This window comes from Taudactylus pleione, unplaced genomic scaffold (genome assembly GCF_031769625.1).
Source record: "Taudactylus pleione unplaced genomic scaffold, aTauple2 ptg000317l, whole genome shotgun sequence".
In the NCBI taxonomy this organism is placed as follows: Eukaryota; Metazoa; Chordata; class Amphibia; order Anura; family Myobatrachidae; genus Taudactylus; species Taudactylus pleione.
In genome coordinates, this window is record NW_028284718.1 from 4,512,538 (window position 1) to 4,534,201 (window position 21,664).

At 32.9% G+C, this 21,664-nt stretch overlaps 10 non-coding genes across 10 annotated transcripts; all 10 read right to left on the minus strand.

Annotated features, from left to right (window-relative positions):
• Positions 1-2,314: 2,314 nt before the first annotated feature.
• On the minus strand, positions 2,315-2,386 carry TRNAP-AGG (transfer RNA proline (anticodon AGG)). The gene has a single exon. It is a non-coding gene; the product is annotated as a tRNA-Pro (tRNA).
• A 2,506-nt stretch (positions 2,387-4,892) lies between these two features.
• On the minus strand, positions 4,893-4,964 carry TRNAP-AGG (transfer RNA proline (anticodon AGG)). The gene has a single exon. It is a non-coding gene; the product is annotated as a tRNA-Pro (tRNA).
• Positions 4,965-6,181: 1,217 nt separating this feature from the next.
• On the minus strand, positions 6,182-6,253 carry TRNAP-AGG (transfer RNA proline (anticodon AGG)). The gene has a single exon. It is a non-coding gene; the product is annotated as a tRNA-Pro (tRNA).
• Positions 6,254-7,470: 1,217 nt separating this feature from the next.
• Positions 7,471-7,542, minus strand: TRNAP-AGG (transfer RNA proline (anticodon AGG)). Its single transcript has one exon. It is a non-coding gene; the product is annotated as a tRNA-Pro (tRNA).
• A 1,218-nt stretch (positions 7,543-8,760) lies between these two features.
• Positions 8,761-8,832, minus strand: TRNAP-AGG (transfer RNA proline (anticodon AGG)). The gene has a single exon. It is a non-coding gene; the product is annotated as a tRNA-Pro (tRNA).
• A 1,217-nt stretch (positions 8,833-10,049) lies between these two features.
• Positions 10,050-10,121, minus strand: TRNAP-AGG (transfer RNA proline (anticodon AGG)). Its single transcript has one exon. It is a non-coding gene; the product is annotated as a tRNA-Pro (tRNA).
• A 3,794-nt stretch (positions 10,122-13,915) lies between these two features.
• TRNAP-AGG (transfer RNA proline (anticodon AGG)) lies at positions 13,916-13,987 on the minus strand. Its single transcript has one exon. It is a non-coding gene; the product is annotated as a tRNA-Pro (tRNA).
• Positions 13,988-15,204: 1,217 nt separating this feature from the next.
• On the minus strand, positions 15,205-15,276 carry TRNAP-AGG (transfer RNA proline (anticodon AGG)). Its single transcript has one exon. It is a non-coding gene; the product is annotated as a tRNA-Pro (tRNA).
• A 1,217-nt stretch (positions 15,277-16,493) lies between these two features.
• On the minus strand, positions 16,494-16,565 carry TRNAP-AGG (transfer RNA proline (anticodon AGG)). The gene has a single exon. It is a non-coding gene; the product is annotated as a tRNA-Pro (tRNA).
• Positions 16,566-20,359: 3,794 nt separating this feature from the next.
• Positions 20,360-20,431, minus strand: TRNAP-AGG (transfer RNA proline (anticodon AGG)). The gene has a single exon. It is a non-coding gene; the product is annotated as a tRNA-Pro (tRNA).
• Between the last annotated feature and the right edge of the window lie 1,233 nt (positions 20,432-21,664).

Sequence of the window (21,664 nt, forward strand, 5' to 3'; positions counted from 1 at the left end):
AGAGTTTGGGCTTCTCTCATGGACGAAGCTAAAGACTTGTCATTTGCAATGTACAAATCATGCTTCCAGACACAGAAGAAAGGCAAAAGAAAATCTTGCAATTTCATTTTTGAACATTTTGTGTTTCAAAGTGAGACTATTCTTTTAAAACATTCAAAGCTATCTAGACAGAAGGGAACCTGCAGTTTTCCTGATATACCACAATACGGTTGAAATTTTAATAAGTATGCTCTTATTTGTAGTACAACTAAAATGTTTCCGTAAGATTCTATTGATAGTTTTCTATGTGTGCTTATTTGGAAAGTGCAGTGACAAGATATAAAAATGGCGACAGAGTTTGGACCTGTCTGATCGATAAAACCCAAGACTTGTAAAAAGCTATGTGTAAATAATGCATAAATAGAAGAAAGGCAATAGGAAAATGATGAAGGCAAGATTCATAAGTATGTACAAATTCTATTGGGAGTATGGCAAAAACAAAACTCAGTTGATGCTATTGACTTAGCCAATTGAGAAAATCAGATATATATAAACCATGAGATGCACCGTAAAAAGAAAGAGAGGGCTCATCAGGGAATTGAACCAGGGACCTGTCGCGCCCAAAACGAAAATCATAGAATCATCAAGTAAGCATGTTTTATTTGATATCTTAACCAATTTTATGTGAAAATTATATTATTTTAAAGCAGTCACTAATGTGTACAAGGAGGAAATATTAGCATAAATAAAATATTTCCTAATAGTCAATAATTTTCTAAGTATACTTGCTTGAAAATTGCTGTACAAAGTTTTATGATGCCCAGCAGAGTTTTTCTGATGGATAAAACCCAAGACATGTCACATGCTGTGTGCAGATAAGTACTTACAAATAATTATAGCAGTTTCACAAAAAACAAAATTCAATTGTGCAAATTAGTAAATGCAATCTATTTTGAGAGTTTCGAAAAAACAACATTCAGTTGAAATTCACTCTGGAAATTGACTACTATAAGATAATAGAACCATTTCAAAGAATCTGAAAATCTGGGCTCGTCCGGGATTTGAACCCGGGACCTCTCGCGCCCTAAGTGAGAATCATACCCCTAGACAAACGAGCCACCTACCTGAAGATTTTTCTTTGGATTTTTCAATTGATTTTTAGAAATTAGCTTTTTGTTTTTAAAACACCATATACATTTATGTAAAAATGAATTTGTAGAATAAATAAAATATTTCCTTATGGTCCAGTAGATAGTTTTCTAAGGTATGCATATAGGAAAAGTGCAGGGACAAGATTTGTGAGTGCCTACAGAGTTTGGGCTTCTCTCATGGACGAAGCTAAAGACTTGTCATTTGCAATGTACAAATCATGCTTCCAGACACAGAAGAAAGGCAAAAGAAAACCTTGCAATTTCATTTTTGAACTTTTTGTGTTTCAAAGTGAGACTATTCTTTTAAAACATTCAAAGCTATCTAGACAGAAGGGAACCTGCAGTTTTCCTGATATACCACAATACGGTTGAAATTTTAATAAGTATGCTCTTATTTGTAGTACAACTAAAATGTTTCTGTAAGATTCTATTGATAGTTTTCTATGTGTGCTTATTTGGAAAGTGCAGTGACAAGATATAAAAATGGCGACAGAGTTTGGACTTGTCTGATCGATAAAACCCAAGACTTGTAAAAAGCTATGTGTAAATCATGCATAAATAGAAGAAAGGCAATAGGAAAATGATGAAGGCAAGATTCATAAGTATGTACAAATTCTATTGGGAGTATGGCAAAAACAAAACTCAGTTGATGCTATTGACTTAGCCAATTGAGAAAATCAGATATATATAAACCATGAGATGCACCGTAAAAAGAAAGAGAGGGCTCGTCAGGGAATTGAACCAGGGACCTGTCGCGCCCAAAACGAAAATCATAGAATCATCAAGTAAGCATGTTTTATTTGATATCTTAACCAATTTTACGTGAAAATTATATTATTTTAAAGCAGTCACTAATGTGTACAAGGAGGAAATATTAGCATAAATAAAATATTTCCTAATAGTCAATAATTTTCTAAGTATACTTGCTTGAAAATTGCTGTACAAAGTTTTATGATGCCCAGCAGAGTTTTTCTGATGGATAAAACCCAAGACATGTCACATGCTGTGTGCAGATAAGTACTTACAAATAATTATAGCAGTTTCACAAAAAACAAAATTCAATTGTGCAAATTAGTAAATGCAATCTATTTTGAGAGTTTCGAAAAAACAACATTCAGTTGAAATTCACTCTGGAAATTGACTACTATAAGATAATAGAACCATTTCAAAGAATCTGAAAATCTGGGCTCGTCCGGGATTTGAACCCGGGACCTCTCGCACCCTAAGTGAGAATCATACCCCTAGACCAACGAGCCACCTACCTGAAGATTTTTCTTTGGATTTTTCAATTGATTTTTAGAAAATAGCTTTTTGTTTTTAAAACACCATATACATTTATGTAAAAATGAATTTGTAGAATAAATAAAATATTTCCTTATGGTCCAGTAGATAGTTTTCTAAGGTATGCATATAGGAAAAGTGCAGGGACAAGATTTGTGAGTGCCTACAGAGTTTGGGCTTCTCTCATGGATGAAGCTAAAGACTTGTCATTTGCAATGTACAAATCATGCTTCCAGACACAGAAGAAAGGCAAAAGAAAACCTTGCAATTTCATTTTTGAACTTTTTGTGTTTCAAAGTGAGACTATTCTTTTAAAACATTCAAAGCTATCTAGACAGAAGGGAACCTGCAGTTTTCCTGATATACCACAATACGGTTGAAATTTTAATAAGTATGCTCTTATTTGTAGTACAACTAAAATGTTTCCGTAAGATTCTATTGATAGTTTTCTATGTGTGCTTATTTGGAAAGTGCAGTGACAAGATATAAAAATGGCGACAGAGTTTGGACTTGTCTGATCGATAAAACCCAAGACTTGTAAAAAGCTATCTGTAAATCATGCATAAATAGAAGAAAGGCAATAGGAAAATGATGAAGGCAAGATTCATAAGTATGTACAAATTCTATTGGGAGTATGGCAAAAACAAAACTCAGTTGATGCTATTGACTTAGCCAATTGAGAAAATCAGATATATATAAACCATGAGATGCACCGTAAAAAGAAAGAGAGGGCTCGTCAGGGAATTGAACCAGGGACCTGTCGCGCCCAAAATGAAAATCATAGAATCATCAAGTAAGCATGTTTTATTTGATATCTTAACCAATTTTATGTGAAAATTATATTATTTTAAAGCAGTCACTAATGTGTACAAGGAGGAAATATTAGCATAAATAAAATATTTCCTAATAGTCAATAATTTTCTAAGTATACTTGCTTGAAAACTGCTGTACAAAGTTTTATGATGCCCAGCAGAGTTTTTCTGATGGATAAAACCCAAGACATGTCACATGCTGTGTGCAGATAAGTACTTACAAATAATTTTAGCAGTTTGACAAAAAACAAAATTCAATTGTGCAAATTAGTAAATACAATCTATTTTGAGAGTTTTGAAAAAACAACATTCAGTTGAAATTCACTCAGGAAATTGACTACTATAAGATAATAGAACCATTTAAAAGAATCTGAAAATCTGGGCTCGTCCAGGATTTGAACCCGGGACCTCTCGCGCCCTAAGTGAGAATCATACCCCTAGACAAACGAGCCACCTACTTGAAGATTTTTCTTTGGATTTTTCAATTGATTTTTAGAAATTAGCTTTTTGTTTTTAAAACACCATATACATTTATGTAAAAATGAATTTGTAGAATAAATATAATATTTCCTTATGGTCCAGTATATAGTTTTCTAAGGTATGCATATAGGAAAAGTGCAGGGACAAGATTTGTGAGTGCCTACAGAGTTTGGGCTTCTCTCATGGATGAAGCTAAAGACTTGTCATTTGCAATGTACAAATCATGCTTCCAGACACAGAAGAAAGGCAAAAGAAAACCTTGCAATTTCATTTTTGAACTTTTTGTGTTTCAAAGTGAGACTATTCTTTTAAAACATTCAAAGCTATCTAGACAGAAGGGAACCTGCAGTTTTCCTGATATACCACAATACGGTTGAAATTTTAATAAGTATGCTCTTATTTGTAGTACAACTAAAATGTTTCCGTAAGATTCTATTGATAGTTTTCTATGTGTGCTTATTTGGAAAGTGCAGTGACAAGATATAAAAATGGTGACAGAGTTTGGACTTGTCTGATCGATAAAACCCAAGACTTGTAAAAAGCTATGTGTAAATCATGCATAAATAGAAGAAAGGCAATAGGAAAATGATGAAGGCAAGATTCATAAGTATGTACAAATTCTATTGGGAGTATGGCAAAAACAAAACTCAGTTGATGCTATTGACTTAGCCAATTGAGAAAATCAGATATATATAAACCATGAGATGCACCGTAAAAAGAAAGAGAGGGCTCGTCAGGGAATTGAACCAGGGACCTGTCGCGCCCAAAACGAAAATCATAGAATCATCAAGTAAGCATGTTTTATTTGATATCTTAACCAATTTTATGTGAAAATTATATTATTTTAAAGCAGTCACTAATGTGTACAAGGAGGAAATATTAGCATAAATAAAATATTTCCTAATAGTCAATAATTTTCTAAGTATACTTGCTTGAAAATTGCTGTACAAAGTTTTATGATGCCCAGCAGAGTTTTTCTGATGGATAAAACCCAAGACATGTCACATGCTGTGTGCAGATAAGTACTTACAAATAATTTTAGCAGTTTTACAAAAAACAAAATTCAATTGTGCAAATTAGTAAATACAATCTATTTTGAGAGTTTTGAAAAAACAACATTCAGTTGAAATTCACTCAGGAAATTGACTACTATAAGATAATAGAACCATTTCAAAGAATCTGAAAATCTGGGCTCGTCCGGGATTTGAACCCGGGACCTCTCGCACCCTAAGTGAGAATCATACCCCTAGACCAACGAGCCACCTACCTGAAGATTTTTCTTTGGATTTTTCAATTGATTTTTAGAGAATAGCTTTTTGTTTTTAAAACACAATATACATTTATGTAAAAATGAATTTGTAGAATAAATAAAATATTTCCTTATGGTCCAGTAGATAGTTTTCTAAGGTATGCATATAGGAAAAGTGCAGGGACAAGATTTGTGAGTGCCTACAGAGTTTGGGCTTCTCTCCTGGACGAAGCTAAAGACTTGTCATTTGCAATGTACAAATCATGCTTCCAAACACAGAAGAAAGGCAAAAGAAATCCTTGCAATTTCATTTTTTAACTTTTTGTGTTTCAAAGTGAGACTATTCTTTTAAAACATTCAAAGCTATCTAGACAGAAGGGAACCTGCAGTTTTCCTGATATACCACAATACGGTTGAAATTTTAATAAGTATGCTCTTATTTGTAGTACAACTAAAATGTTTCCGTAAGATTCTATTGATAGTTTTCTATGTGTGTTTATTTGGAAAGTGCAGTGACAAGATATAAAAATGGCGACAGAGTTTGGACTTGTCTGATCGATAAAACCCAAGACTTGTAAAAAGCTATGTGTAAATCATGCATAAATAGAAGAAAGGCAATAGGAAAATGATGAAGGCAAGATTCATAAGTATGTACAAATTCTATTGGGAGTATGGCAAAAACAAAACTCAGTTGATGCTATTGACTTAGCCAATTGAGAAAATCAGATATATATAAACCATGAGATGCACCGTAAAAAGAAAGAGAGGGCTCATCAGGGAATTGAACCAGGGACCTGTCGCGCCCAAAACGAAAATCATAGAATCATCAAGTAAGCATGTTTTATTTGATATCTTAACCAATTTTACGTGAAAATTATATTATTTTAAAGCAGTCACTAATGTGTACAAGGAGGAAATATTAGCATAAATAAAATATTTCCTAATAGTCAATAATTTTCTAAGTATACTTGCTTGAAAATTGCTGTACAAAGTTTTATGATGCCCAGCAGAGTTTTTCTGATGGATAAAACCCAAGACATGTCACATGCTGTGTGCAGATAAGTACTTACAAATAATTATAGCAGTTTCACAAAAAACAAAATTCAATTGTGCAAATTAGTAAATGCAATCTATTTTGAGAGTTTCGAAAAAACAACATTCAGTTGAAATTCACTCTGGAAATTGACTACTATAAGATAATAGAACCATTTCAAAGAATCTGAAAATCTGGGCTCGTCCGGGATTTGAACCCGGGACCTCTCGCACCCTAAGTGAGAATCATACCCCTAGACCAACGAGCCACCTACCTGAAGATTTTTCTTTGGATTTTTCAATTGATTTTTAGAAAATAGCTTTTTGTTTTTAAAACACCATATACATTTATGTAAAAATGAATTTGTAGAATAAATAAAATATTTCCTTATGGTCCAGTAGATAGTTTTCTAAGGTATGCATATAGGAAAAGTGCAGGGACAAGATTTGTGAGTGCCTACAGAGTTTGGGCTTCTCTCATGGACGAAGCTAAAGACTTGTCATTTGCAATGTACAAATCATGCTTCCAGACACAGAAGAAAGGCAAAAGAAAACCTTGCAATTTCATTTTTGAACTTTTTGTGTTTCAAAGTGAGACTATTCTTTTAAAACATTCAAAGCTATCTAGACAGAAGGGAACCTGCAGTTTTCCTGATATACCACAATACGGTTGAAATTTTAATAAGTATGCTCTTATTTGTAGTACAACTAAAATGTTTCCGTAAGATTCTATTGATAGTTTTCTATGTGTGCTTATTTGGAAAGTGCAGTGACAAGATATAAAAATGGCGACAGAGTTTGGACTTGTCTGATCGATAAAACCCAAGACTTGTAAAAAGCTATGTGTAAATCATGCATAAATAGAAGAAAGGCAATAGGAAAATGATGAAGGCAAGATTCATAAGTATGTACAAATTCTATTGGGAGTATGGCAAAAACAAAACTCAGTTGATGCTATTGACTTAGCCAATTGAGAAAATCAGATATATATAAACCATGAGATGCACCGTAAAAAGAAAGAGAGGGCTCGTCAGGGAATTGAACCAGGGACCTGTCGCGCCCAAAACGAAAATCATAGAATCATCAAGTAAGCATGTTTTATTTGATATCTTAACCAATTTTATGTGAAAATTATATTATTTTAAAGCAGTCACTAATGTGTACAAGGAGGAAATATTAGCATAAATAAAATATTTCCTAATAGTCAATAATTTTCTAAGTATACTTGCTTGAAAATTGCTGTACAAAGTTTTATGATGCCCATCAGAGTTTTTCTGATGGATAAAACCCAAGACATGTCACATGCTGTGTGCAGATAAGTACTTACAAATAATTTTAGCAGTTTGACAAAAAACAAAATTCAATTGTGCAAATTAGTAAATACAATCTATTTTGAGAGTTTTGAAAAAACAACATTCAGTTGAAATTCACTCAGGAAATTGACTACTATAAGATAATAGAACCATTTCAAAGAATCTGAAAACCTGGGCTCGTCCAGGATTTGAACCCGGGACCTCTCGCACCCTAAGTGAGAATCATACCCCTAGACCAACGAGCCACCTACCTGAAGATTTTTCTTTGGATTTTTCAATTGATTTTTAGAAAATAGCTTTTTGTTTTTAAAACACCATATACATTTATGTAAAAATGAATTTGTAGAATAAATAAAATATTTCCTTATGGTCCAGTAGATAGTTTTCTAAGGTATGCATATAGGAAAAGTGCAGGGACAAGATTTGTGAGTGCCTACAGAGTTTGGGCTTCTCTCATGGACGAAGCTAAAGACTTGTCATTTGCAATGTACAAATCAGGCTTCCAGACACAGAAGAAAGGCAAAAGAAAACCTTGCAATTTAATTTTTGAACTTTTTGTGTTTCAAAGTGAGACTATTCTTTTAAAACATTCAAAGCTATCTAGACTGAAGGGAACCTGCAGTTTTCCTGATATACCACAATACGGTTGAAATTTTAATAAGTATGCTCTTATTTGTAGTACAACTAAAATGTTTTCGTAAGATTCTATTGATAGTTTTCTATGTGTGCTTATTTGGAAAGTGCAGTGACAAGATATAAAAATGGCGACAGAGTTTGGACTTGTCTGATCGATAAAACCCAAGACTTGTAAAAAGCTATGTGTAAATCATGCATAAATAGAAGAAAGGCAATAGGAAAATGATGAAGGCAAGATTCATAAGTATGTACAAATTCTATTGGGAGTATGGCAAAAACAAAACTCAGTTGATGCTATTGACTTAGCCAATTGAGAAAATCAGATATATATAAACCATGAGATGCACCGTAAAAAGAAAGAGAGGGCTCGTCAGGGAATTGAACCAGGGACCTGTCGCGCCCAAAACGAAAATCATAGAATCATCAAGTAAGCATGTTTTATTTGATATCTTAACAAATTTTATGTGAAAATTATATTATTTTAAAGCAGTCACTAATGTGTACAAGGAGGAAATATTAGCATAAATAAAATATTTCCTAATAGTCAATAATTTTCTAAGTATACTTGCTTGAAAATTGCTGTGCAAAGTTTTATGATGCCCAGCAGAGTTTTTCTGATGGATAAAACCCAAGACATGTCACATGCTGTGTGCAGATAAGTACTTACAAAATAATTATAGCAGTTTCACAAAAAACAAAATTCAATTGTGCAAATTAGTAAATACAATCTATTTTGAGAGTTTTGAAAAAACAACATTCAGTTGAAATTCACTCAGGAAATTGACTACTATAAGATAATAGAACCATTTCAAAGAATCTGAAAATCTGGGCTCGTCCGGGATTTGAACCCGGGACCTCTCGCACCCTAAGGGAGAATCATACCCCTAGACCAACGAGCCACCTACCTGAAGATTTTTTTTGGGATTTTTCAATTGATTTTTAGAAAATAGCTTTTTGTTTTTAAAACACCATATACATTTATGTAAAAATGAATTTGTAGAATAAATAAAATATTTCCTTATGGTCCAGTAGATAGTTTTCTAAGGTGTGCATATAGGAAAAGTGCAGGGACAAGATTTGTGAGTGCCTACAGAGTTTGGGCTTCTCTCATGGACGAAGCTAAAGACTTGTCATTTGCAATGTACAAATCATGCTTCCAGACACAGAAGAAAGGCAAAAGAAAACCTTGCAATTTAATTTTTGAACTTTTTGTGTTTCAAAGTGAGACTATTCTTTTAAAACATTCAAAGCTATCTAGACTGAAGGGAACCTGCAGTTTTCCTGATATACCACAATACGGTTGAAATTTTAATAAGTATGCTCTTATTTGTAGTACAACTAAAATGTTTTCGTAAGATTCTATTGATAGTTTCTATGTGTGCTTATTTGGAAAGTGCAGTGACAAGATATAAAAATGGCGACAGAGTTTGGACTTGTCTGATCGATAAAACCCAAGACTTGTAAAAAGCTATGTGTAAATCATGCATAAATAGAAGAAAGGCAATAGGAAAATGATGAAGGCAAGATTCATAAGTATGTACAAATTCTATTGGGAGTATGGCAAAAACAAAACTCAGTTGATGCTATTGACTTAGCCAATTGAGAAAATCAGATATATATAAACCATGAGATGCACCGTAAAAAGAAAGAGAGGGCTCGTCAGGGAATTGAACCAGGGACCTGTCGCGCCCAAAACGAAAATCATAGAATCATCAAGTAAGCATGTTTTATTTGATATCTTAACCAATTTTATGTGAAAATTATATTATTTTAAAGCAGTCACTAATGTGTACAAGGAGGAAATATTAGCATAAATAAAATATTTCCTAATAGTCAATAATTTTCTAAGTATACTTGCTTGAAAATTGCTGTGCAAAGTTTTATGATGCCCAGCAGAGTTTTTCTGATGGATAAAACCCAAGACATGTCACATGCTGTGTGCAGATAAGTACTTAGAAAATAATTATAGCAGTTTCACAAAAAACAAAATTCAATTGTGCAAATTAGTAAATACAATCTATTTTGAGAGTTTTGAAAAAACAACATTCAGTTGAAATTCACTCAGGAAATTGACTACTATAAGATAATAGAACCATTTCAAAGAATCTGAAAATCTGGGCTCGTCCGGGATTTGAACCCGGGACCTCTCGCACCCTAAGTGAGAATCATACCCCTAGACCAACGAGCCACCTACCTGAAGATTTTTCTTTGGATTTTTCAATTGATTTTTAGAAAATAGCTTTTTGTTTTTAAAACACCATATACATTTATGTAAAAATGAATTTGTAGAATAAATAAAATATTTCCTTATGGTCCAGTAGATAGTTTTCTATGGTATGCATATAGGAAAAGTGCAGGGACAAGATTTGTGAGTGCCTACAGAGTTTGGGCTTCTCTCATGGACGAAGCTAAAGACTTGTCATTTGCAATGTACAAATCAGGCTTCCAGACACAGAAGAAAGGCAAAAGAAAACCTTGCAATTTAATTTTTGAACTTTTTGTGTTTCAAAGTGAGACTATTCTTTTAAAACATTCAAAGCTATCTAGACTGAAGGGAACCTGCAGTTTTCCTGATATACCACAATACGGTTGAAATTTTAATAAGTATGCTCTTATTTGTAGTACAACTAAAATGTTTTCGTAAGATTCTATTGATAGTTTTCTATGTGTGCTTATTTGGAAAGTGCAGTGACAAGATATAAAAATGGCGACAGAGTTTGGACTTGTCTGATCGATAAAACCCAAGACTTGTAAAAAGCTATCTGTAAATCATGCATAAATAGAAGAAAGGCAATAGGAAAATGATGAAGGCAAGATTCATAAGTATGTACAAATTCTATTGGGAGTATGGCAAAAACAAAACTCAGTTGATGCTATTGACTTAGCCAATTGAGAAAATCAGATATATATAAACCATGAGATGCACCGTAAAAAGAAAGAGAGGGCTCGTCAGGGAATTGAACCAGGGACCTGTCGCGCCCAAAACGAAAATCATAGAATCATCAAGTAAGCATGTTTTATTTGATATCTTAACCAATTTTATGTGAAAATTATATTATTTTAAAGCAGTCACTAATGTGTACAAGGAGGAAATATTAGCATAAATAAAATATTTCCTAATAGTCAATAATTTTCTAAGTATACTTGCTTGAAAATTGCTGTGCAAAGTTTTATGATGCCCAGCAGAGTTTTTCTGATGCATAAAACCCAAGACATGTCACATGCTGTGTGCAGATAAGTACTTACAAATAATTATAGCAGTTTGACAAAAAACAAAATTCAAATGTGCAAATTAGTAAATACAATCTGTTTTGAGAGTTTTGAAAAAACAACATTCAGTTGAAATTCACTCAGGAAATTGACTACAATAAGATAATAGAACCATTTCAAAGAATCTGAAAATTTGGGCTCATCCGGGATTTGAACCAGGGATCTCTCGCACCCTAAGCGAGAATCATACCCCTAGACAAACGAGCCACCTACCTGAAGATTTTTCTTTGGATTTTTCAATTGATTTTTAGAAAATAGCTTTTTGTTTTTAAAACACCATATACATTTATGTAAAAATGAATTTGTAGAATAAAAAATATATTTCCTTATGGTCCAGTAGATAGTTTTCTAAGGTATGCATATAGGAAAAGTGCAGGGACAAGATTTGTGAGTGCCTACAGAGTTTGGACTTCTCTCATGGATGAAGCTAAAGACTTGTCATATGCAATGTACAAATCATGCTTCCAGACACAGAAGAAAGGCAAAAGAAAACCTTGCAATTTCATTTTTGAACTTTTTGTGTTTCAAAGTGAGACTATTCTTTTAAAACATTCAAAGCTATCTAGACAGAAGGGAACCTGCAGTTTTCCTGATATACCACAATACGGTTGAAATTTTAATAAGTATGCTCTTATTTGTAGTACAACTAAAATGTTTTCGTAAGATTCTATTGATAGTTTTCTATGTGTGCTTATTTGGAAAGTGCAGTGACAAGATATAAAAATGGCGACAGAGTTTGGACTTGTCTGATCGATAAAACCCAAGACTTGTAAAAAGCTATGTGTAAATCATGCATAAATAGAAGAAAGGCAATAGGAAAATGATGAAGGCAAGATTCATAAGTATGTACAAATTCTATTGGGAGTATGGCAAAAACAAAACTCAGTTGATGCTATTGACTTAGCCAATTGAGAAAATCAGATATATATAAACCATGAGATGCACCGTAAAAAGAAAGAGAGGGCTCGTCAGGGAATTGAACCAGGGACCTGTCGTGCCCAAAATGAAAATCATAGAATCATCAAGTAAGCATGTTTTATTTGGTATCTTAACCAATTTTATGTGAAAATTATATTATTTTAAAGCAGTCACTAATGTGTACAAGGAGGAAATATTAGCATAAATAAAATATTTCCTAATAGTCAATAATTTTCTAAGTATACTTGCTTGAAAATTGCTGTGCAAAGTTTTATGATGCCCAGCAGAGTTTTTCTGATGGATAAAACCCAAGACATGTCACATGCTGTGTGCAGATAAGTACTTACAAATAATTTTAGCAGTTTGACAAAAAACAAAATTCAATTGTGCAAATTAGTAAATACAATCTATTTTGAGAGTTTTGAAAAAACAACATTCAGTTGAAATTCACTCAGGAAATTGACTACAATAAGATAATAGAACCATTTCAAAGAATCTGAAAATTTGGGCTCGTCCAGGATTTGAACCCAGGACTTCTCGCACCCTAAGCGAGAATCATACCCCTAGACCAACGAGCCACCTACCTGAAGATTTTTCTTTGGATTTTTCAATTGATTTTTAGAAAATAGCTTTTTGTTTTTAAAACACCATATACATTTATGTAAAAATGAATTTGTAGAATAAATAAAATATTTCCTTATGGTCCAGTAGATAGTTTTCTAAGGTATGCATATAGGAAAAGTGCTGGGACAAGATTTGTGAGTGCCTACAGAGTTTGGACTTCTCTCATGGATGAAGCTAAAGACTTGTCATATGCAATGTACAAATCATGCTTCCAGACACAGAAGAAAGGCAAAAGAAAACCTTGCAATTTCATTTTTGAACTTTTTGTGTTTCAAAGTGAGACTATTCTTTTAAAACATTCAAAGCTATCTAGACAGAAGGGAACCTGCAGTTTTCCTGATATACCACAATACGGTTGAAATTTTAATAAGTATGCTCTTATTTGTAGTACAACTAAAATGTTTTCGTAAGATTCTATTAATAGTTTTCTATGTGTGCTTATTTGGAAAGTGCAGTGTCAAGATATAAAAATGGCGACAGAGTTTGGACTTGTCTGATCGATAAAACCCAAGACTTGTAAAAGCTATGTGTAAATCATGCATAAATAGAAGAAAGGCAATAGGAAAATGATGAAGGCAAGATTCATAAGTATGTACAAATTCTATTGGGAGTATGTCAAAAACAAAACTCAGTTGATGCTATTGACTTAGCCAATTGAGAAAATCAGATATATATAAACCATGAGATGCACCGTAAAAAGAAAGAGAGGGCTCGTCAGGGAATTTAACCAGGGACCTGTCGCGCCCAAAACGAAAATCATAGAATCATCAAGTAAGCATGTTTTATTTGATATCTTAACCAATTTTATGTGAAAATTATATTATTTTAAAGCAGTCACTAATGTGTACAAGGAGGAAATATTAGCAGAAATAAAATATTTCCTAATAGTCAATAATTTTCTAAGTATACTTGCTTGAAAATTGCTGTACAAAGTTTTATGATGCCCAGCAGAGTTTTTCTGATTGATAAAACCCAAGACATGTCACATGCTGTGTGCAGATAAGTACTTACAAATAATTTTAGCAGTTTGACAAAAAACAAAATTCAATTGTGCAAATTAGTAAATACAATCTATTTTGAGAGTTTTGAAAAAACAACATTCAGATGAAATTCACTCAGGAAATTGACTACTATAAGATAATAGAACCATTTCAAAGAATCTGAAAATCTGGGCTCGTCCGGGATTTGAACCCGGGACCTCTCGCACCCTAAGGGAGAATCATACCCCTAGACCAACGAGCCACCTACCTGAAGATTTTTTTTGGGATTTTTCAATTGATTTTTAGAAAATAGCTTTTTGTTTTTAAAACACCATATACATTTATGTAAAAATGAATTTGTAGAATAAATAAAATATTTCCTTATGGTCCAGTAGATAGTTTTCTAAGGTGTGCATATAGGAAAAGTGCAGGGACAAGATTTGTGAGTGCCTACAGAGTTTGGGCTTCTCTCATGGACGAAGCTAAAGACTTGTCATTTGCAATGTACAAATCATGCTTCCAGACACAGAAGAAAGGCAAAAGAAAACCTTGCAATTTAATTTTTGAACTTTTTGTGTTTCAAAGTGAGACTATTCTTTTAAAACATTCAAAGCTATCTAGACTGAAGGGAACCTGCAGTTTTCCTGATATACCACAATACGGTTGAAATTTTAATAAGTATGCTCTTATTTGTAGTACAACTAAAATGTTTTCGTAAGATTCTATTGATAGTTTCTATGTGTGCTTATTTGGAAAGTGCAGTGACAAGATATAAAAATGGCGACAGAGTTTGGACTTGTCTGATCGATAAAACCCAAGACTTGTAAAAAGCTATGTGTAAATCATGCATAAATAGAAGAAAGGCAATAGGAAAATGATGAAGGCAAGATTCATAAGTATGTACAAATTCTATTGGGAGTATGGCAAAAACAAAACTCAGTTGATGCTATTGACTTAGCCAATTGAGAAAATCAGATATATATAAACCATGAGATGCACCGTAAAAAGAAAGAGAGGGCTCGTCAGGGAATTGAACCAGGGACCTGTCGCGCCCAAAACGAAAATCATAGAATCATCAAGTAAGCATGTTTTATTTGATATCTTAACCAATTTTATGTGAAAATTATATTATTTTAAAGCAGTCACTAATGTGTACAAGGAGGAAATATTAGCATAAATAAAATATTTCCTAATAGTCAATAATTTTCTAAGTATACTTGCTTGAAAATTGCTGTGCAAAGTTTTATGATGCCCAGCAGAGTTTTTCTGATGGATAAAACCCAAGACATGTCACATGCTGTGTGCAGATAAGTACTTAGAAAATAATTATAGCAGTTTCACAAAAAACAAAATTCAATTGTGCAAATTAGTAAATACAATCTATTTTGAGAGTTTTGAAAAAACAACATTCAGTTGAAATTCACTCAGGAAATTGACTACTATAAGATAATAGAACCATTTCAAAGAATCTGAAAATCTGGGCTCGTCCGGGATTTGAACCCGGGACCTCTCGCACCCTAAGTGAGAATCATACCCCTAGACCAACGAGCCACCTACCTGAAGATTTTTCTTTGGATTTTTCAATTGATTTTTAGAAAATAGCTTTTTGTTTTTAAAACACCATATACATTTATGTAAAAATGAATTTGTAGAATAAATAAAATATTTCCTTATGGTCCAGTAGATAGTTTTCTATGGTATGCATATAGGAAAAGTGCAGGGACAAGATTTGTGAGTGCCTACAGAGTTTGGGCTTCTCTCATGGACGAAGCTAAAGACTTGTCATTTGCAATGTACAAATCAGGCTTCCAGACACAGAAGAAAGGCAAAAGAAAACCTTGCAATTTAATTTTTGAACTTTTTGTGTTTCAAAGTGAGACTATTCTTTTAAAACATTCAAAGCTATCTAGACTGAAGGGAACCTGCAGTTTTCCTGATATACCACAATACGGTTGAAATTTTAATAAGTATGCTCTTATTTGTAGTACAACTAAAATGTTTTCGTAAGATTCTATTGATAGTTTTCTATGTGTGCTTATTTGGAAAGTGCAGTGACAAGATATAAAAATGGCGACAGAGTTTGGACTTGTCTGATCGATAAAACCCAAGACTTGTAAAAAGCTATCTGTAAATCATGCATAAATAGAAGAAAGGCAATAGGAAAATGATGAAGGCAAGATTCATAAGTATGTACAAATTCTATTGGGAGTATGGCAAAAACAAAACTCAGTTGATGCTATTGACTTAGCCAATTGAGAAAATCAGATATATATAAACCATGAGATGCACCGTAAAAAGAAAGAGAGGGCTCGTCAGGGAATTGAACCAGGGACCTGTCGCGCCCAAAACGAAAATCATAGAATCATCAAGTAAGCATGTTTTATTTGATATCTTAACCAATTTTATGTGAAAATTATATTATTTTAAAGCAGTCACTAATGTGTACAAGGAGGAAATATTAGCATAAATAAAATATTTCCTAATAGTCAATAATTTTCTAAGTATACTTGCTTGAAAATTGCTGTGCAAAGTTTTATGATGCCCATCAGAGTTTTTCTGATGGATAAAACCCAAGACATGTCACATGCTGTGTGCAGATAAGTACTTACAAATAATTTTAGCAGTTTGACAAAAAACAAAATTCAATTGTGCAAATTAGTAAATACAATCTATTTTGAGAGTTTTGAAAAAACAACATTCAGTTGAAATTCACTCAGGAAATTGACTACTATAAGATAATAGAACCATTTCAAAGAATCTGAAAATCTGGGCTCGTCCGGGATTTGAACCCGGGACCTCTCGCACCCTAAGTGAGAATCATACCCCTAGACCAACGAGCCACCTACCTGAAGATTTTTCTTTGGATTTTTCAATTGATTTTTAGAAAATAGCTTTTTGTTTTTAAAACACCATATACATTTATGTAAAAATGAATTTGTAGAATAAATAAAATATTTCCTTATGGTCCAGTAGATAGTTTTCTAAGGTATGCATATAGGAAAAGTGCAGGGACAAGATTTGTGAGTGCCTACAGAGTTTGGGCTTCTCTCATGGACGAAGCTAAAGACTTGTCATTTGCAATGTACAAATCATGCTTCCAGACACAGAAGAAAGGCAAAAGAAAACCTTGCAATTTAATTTTTGAACTTTTTGTGTTTCAAAGTGAGACTATTCTTTTAAAACATTCAAAGCTATCTAGACAGAAGGGAACCTGCAGTTTTCCTGATATACAACAATACGGTTGAAATTTTAATAAGTATGCTCTTATTTGTAGTACAACTAAAATGTTTTCGTAAGATTCTATTGATAGTTTTCTATGTGTGCTTATTTGGAAAGTGCAGTGACAAGATATAAAAATGGCGACAGAGTTTGGACTTGTCTGATCGATAAAACCCAAGACTTGTAGAAAGCTATGTGTAAATCATGCATAAATAGAAGAAAGGCAATAGGAAAATGATGAAGGCAAGATTCATAAGTATGTACAAATTCTATTGGGAGTATGGCAAAAACAAAACTCAGTTGATGCTATTGACTTAGCCAATTGAGAAAATCAGATATATATAAACCATGAGATGCACCGTAAAAAGAAAGAGAGGGCTTGTCAGGGAATTGAACCAGGGACCTGTCGCGCCCAAAACGAAAATCATAGAATCATCAAGTAAGCATGTTTTATTTGATATCTTAACCAATTTTATGTGAAAATTATATTATTTTAAAGCAGTCACTAATGTGTACAAGGAGGAAATATTAGCATAAATAAAATATTTCCTAATAGTCAATAATTTTCTAAGTATACTTGCTTGAAAATTGCTGTGCAAAGTTTTATGATGCCCAGCAGAGTTTTTCTGATGCATAAAACCCAAGACATGTCACATGCTGTGTGCAGATAAGTACTTACAAATAATTATAGCAGTTTGACAAAAAACAAAATTCAAATGTGCAAATTAGTAAATACAATCTGTTTTGAGAGTTTTGAAAAAACAACATTCAGTTGAAATTCACTCAGGAAATTGACTACAATAAGATAATAGAACCATTTCAAAGAATCTGAAAATTTGGGCTCATCCGGGATTTGAACCAGGGATCTCTCGCACCCTAAGCGAGAATCATACCCCTAGACAAACGAGCCACCTACCTGAAGATTTTTCTTTGGATTTTTCAATTGATTTTTAGAAAATAGCTTTTTGTTTTTAAAACACCATATACATTTATGTAAAAATGAATTTGTAGAATAAAAAATATATTTCCTTATGGTCCAGTAGATAGTTTTCTAAGGTATGCATATAGGAAAAGTGCAGGGACAAGATTTGTGAGTGCCTACAGAGTTTGGACTTCTCTCATGGATGAAGCTAAAGACTTGTCATATGCAATGTACAAATCATGCTTCCAGACACAGAAGAAAGGCAAAAGAAAACCTTGCAATTTCATTTTTGAACTTTTTGTGTTTCAAAGTGAGACTATTCTTTTAAAACATTCAAAGCTATCTAGACAGAAGGGAACCTGCAGTTTTCCTGATATACCACAATACGGTTGAAATTTTAATAAGTATGCTCTTATTTGTAGTACAACTAAAATGTTTTCGTAAGATTCTATTGATAGTTTTCTATGTGTGCTTATTTGGAAAGTGCAGTGACAAGATATAAAAATGGCGACAGAGTTTGGACTTGTCTGATCGATAAAACCCAAGACTTGTAAAAAGCTATGTGTAAATCATGCATAAATAGAAGAAAGGCAATAGGAAAATGATGAAGGCAAGATTCATAAGTATGTACAAATTCTATTGGGAGTATGGCAAAAACAAAACTCAGTTGATGCTATTGACTTAGCCAATTGAGAAAATCAGATATATATAAACCATGAGATGCACCGTAAAAAGAAAGAGAGGGCTCGTCAGGGAATTGAACCAGGGACCTGTCGTGCCCAAAATGAAAATCATAGAATCATCAAGTAAGCATGTTTTATTTGGTATCTTAACCAATTTTATGTGAAAATTATATTATTTTAAAGCAGTCACTAATGTGTACAAGGAGGAAATATTAGCATAAATAAAATATTTCCTAATAGTCAATAATTTTCTAAGTATACTTGCTTGAAAATTGCTGTGCAAAGTTTTATGATGCCCAGCAGAGTTTTTCTGATGGATAAAACCCAAGACATGTCACATGCTGTGTGCAGATAAGTACTTACAAATAATTATAGCAGTTTGACAAAAAACAAAATTCAATTGTGCAAATTAGTAAATACAATCTATTTTGAGAGTTTTGAAAAAACAACATTCAGTTGAAATTCACTCAGGAAATTGACTACAATAAGATAATAGAACCATTTCAAAGAATCTGAAAATTTGGGCTCGTCCAGGATTTGAACCCAGGACTTCTCGCACCCTAAGCGAGAATCATACCCCTAGACCAACGAGCCACCTACCTGAAGATTTTTCTTTGGATTTTTCAATTGATTTTTAGAAAATAGCTTTTTGTTTTTAAAACACCATATACATTTATGTAAAAATGAATTTGTAGAATAAATAAAATATTTCCTTATGGTCCAGTAGATAGTTTTCTAAGGTATGCATATAGGAAAAGTGCTGGGACAAGATTTGTGAGTGCCTACAGAGTTTGGACTTCTCTCATGGATGAAGCTAAAGACTTGTCATATGCAATGTACAAATCATGCTTCCAGACACAGAAGAAAGGCAAAAGAAAACCTTGCAATTTCATTTTTGAACTTTTTGTGTTTCAAAGTGAGACTATTCTTTTAAAACATTCAAAGCTATCTAGACAGAAGGGAACCTGCAGTTTTCCTGATATACCACAATACGGTTGAAATTTTAATAAGTATGCTCTTATTTGTAGTACAACTAAAATGTTTTCGTAAGATTCTATTAATAGTTTTCTATGTGTGCTTATTTGGAAAGTGCAGTGTCAAGATATAAAAATGGCGACAGAGTTTGGACTTGTCTGATCGATAAAACCCAAGACTTGTAAAAGCTATGTGTAAATCATGCATAAATAGAAGAAAGGCAATAGGAAAATGATGAAGGCAAGATTCATAAGTATGTACAAATTCTATTGGGAGTATGTCAAAAACAAAACTCAGTTGATGCTATTGACTTAGCCAATTGAGAAAATCAGATATATATAAACCATGAGATGCACCGTAAAAAGAAAGAGAGGGCTCGTCAGGGAATTGAACCAGGGACCTGTCGCGCCCAAAACGAAAATCATAGAATCATCAAGTAAGCATGTTTTATTTGATATCTTAACCAATTTTATGTGAAAATTATATTATTTTAAAGCAGTCACTAATGTGTACAAGGAGGAAATATTAGCAGAAATAAAATATTTCCTAATAGTCAATAATTTTCTAAGTATACTTGCTTGAAAATTGCTGTACAAAGTTTTATGATGCCCAGCAGAGTTTTTCTGATTGATAAAACCCAAGACATGTCACATGCTGTGTGCAGATAAGTACTTACAAATAATTTTAGCAGTTTGACAAAAAACAAAATTCAATTGTGCAAATTAGTAAATACAATCTATTTTGAGAGTTTTGAAAAAACAACATTCAGATGAAATTCACTCAGGAAATTGATTACAATAAGATAATAGAACCATTTCAAAGAATCTGAAAATTTGGGCTTGTCCGGGATTTGAACCCAGGACCTCTCGCACCCTAAGCGAGAATCATACCCCTAGACCAACGAGCCACCTACCTGAAGATTTTTCTTTGGATTTTTCAATTGATTTTTAGAAAACAGCTTTTTGTTTTTAAAACACCATATACATTTATGTAAAAATGAATTTGTAGAATAAATAAAATATTTCCTTATGGTCCAGTAGATAGTTTTCTAAGGTATGCATATAGGAAAAGTGCAGGGACAAGATTTGTGAGTGCCTACAGAGTTTGGGCTTCTCTCATGGACGAAGCTAAAGACTTGTCATTTGCAATGTACAAATCATGCTTCCAGACACAGAAGAAAGGCAAAAGAATACCTTGCAATTTCATTTTTGAACTTTTTGTGTTTCAAAGTGAGACTATTCTTTTAAAACATTCAAAGCTATCTAGACAGAAGGGAACCTGCAGTTTTCCTGATATACCACAATACGGTTGAAATTTTAATAAGTATGCTCTTATTTGTAGTACAACTAAAATGTTTTCGTAAGATTCTATTGATAGTTTTCTATGTGTGCTTATTTGGAAAGTGCAGTGACAAGATATAAAAATGGCGACAGAGTTTGGACTTGTCTGATCGATAAAACCCAAGACTTGTAAAAAACTATGTGTAAATCATGCATAAATAGAAGAAAGGCAATAGGAAAATGATGAAGGCAAGATTCATAAGTATGTACAAATTCTATTGGGAGTATGGTAAAAACAAAACTCAGTTGATGCTATTGACTTAGCCAATTGAGAAAATCAGATATATATAAACCATGAGATGCACCATAAAAAGAAAGAGAGGGCTCGTCAGGGAATTGAACCAGGGACCTGTCGCGCCCAAAACGAAAATCATAGAATCATCAAGTAAGCATGTTTTATTTGATATCTTAACCAATTTTATGTGAAAATTATATTATTTTAAAGCAGTCACTAATGTGTACAAGGAGGAAATATTAGCAGAAATAAAATATTTCCTAATAGTCAATAATTTTCTAAGTATACTTGCTTGAAAATTGCTGTACAAAGTTTTATGATGCCCAGCAGAGTTTTTCTGATTGATAAAACCCAAGACATGTCACATGCTGTGTGCAGATAAGTACTTACAAATAATTTTAGCAGTTTGACAAAAAACAAAATTCAATTGTGCAAATTAGTAAACACAATCTATTTTGAGAGTTTTGAAAAAACAACATTCAGTTGAAATTCACTCAGGAAATTGATTACAATAAGATATTTGAACCCGGGACCTCTCGCACCCTAAGCGAGAATCATACCCCTA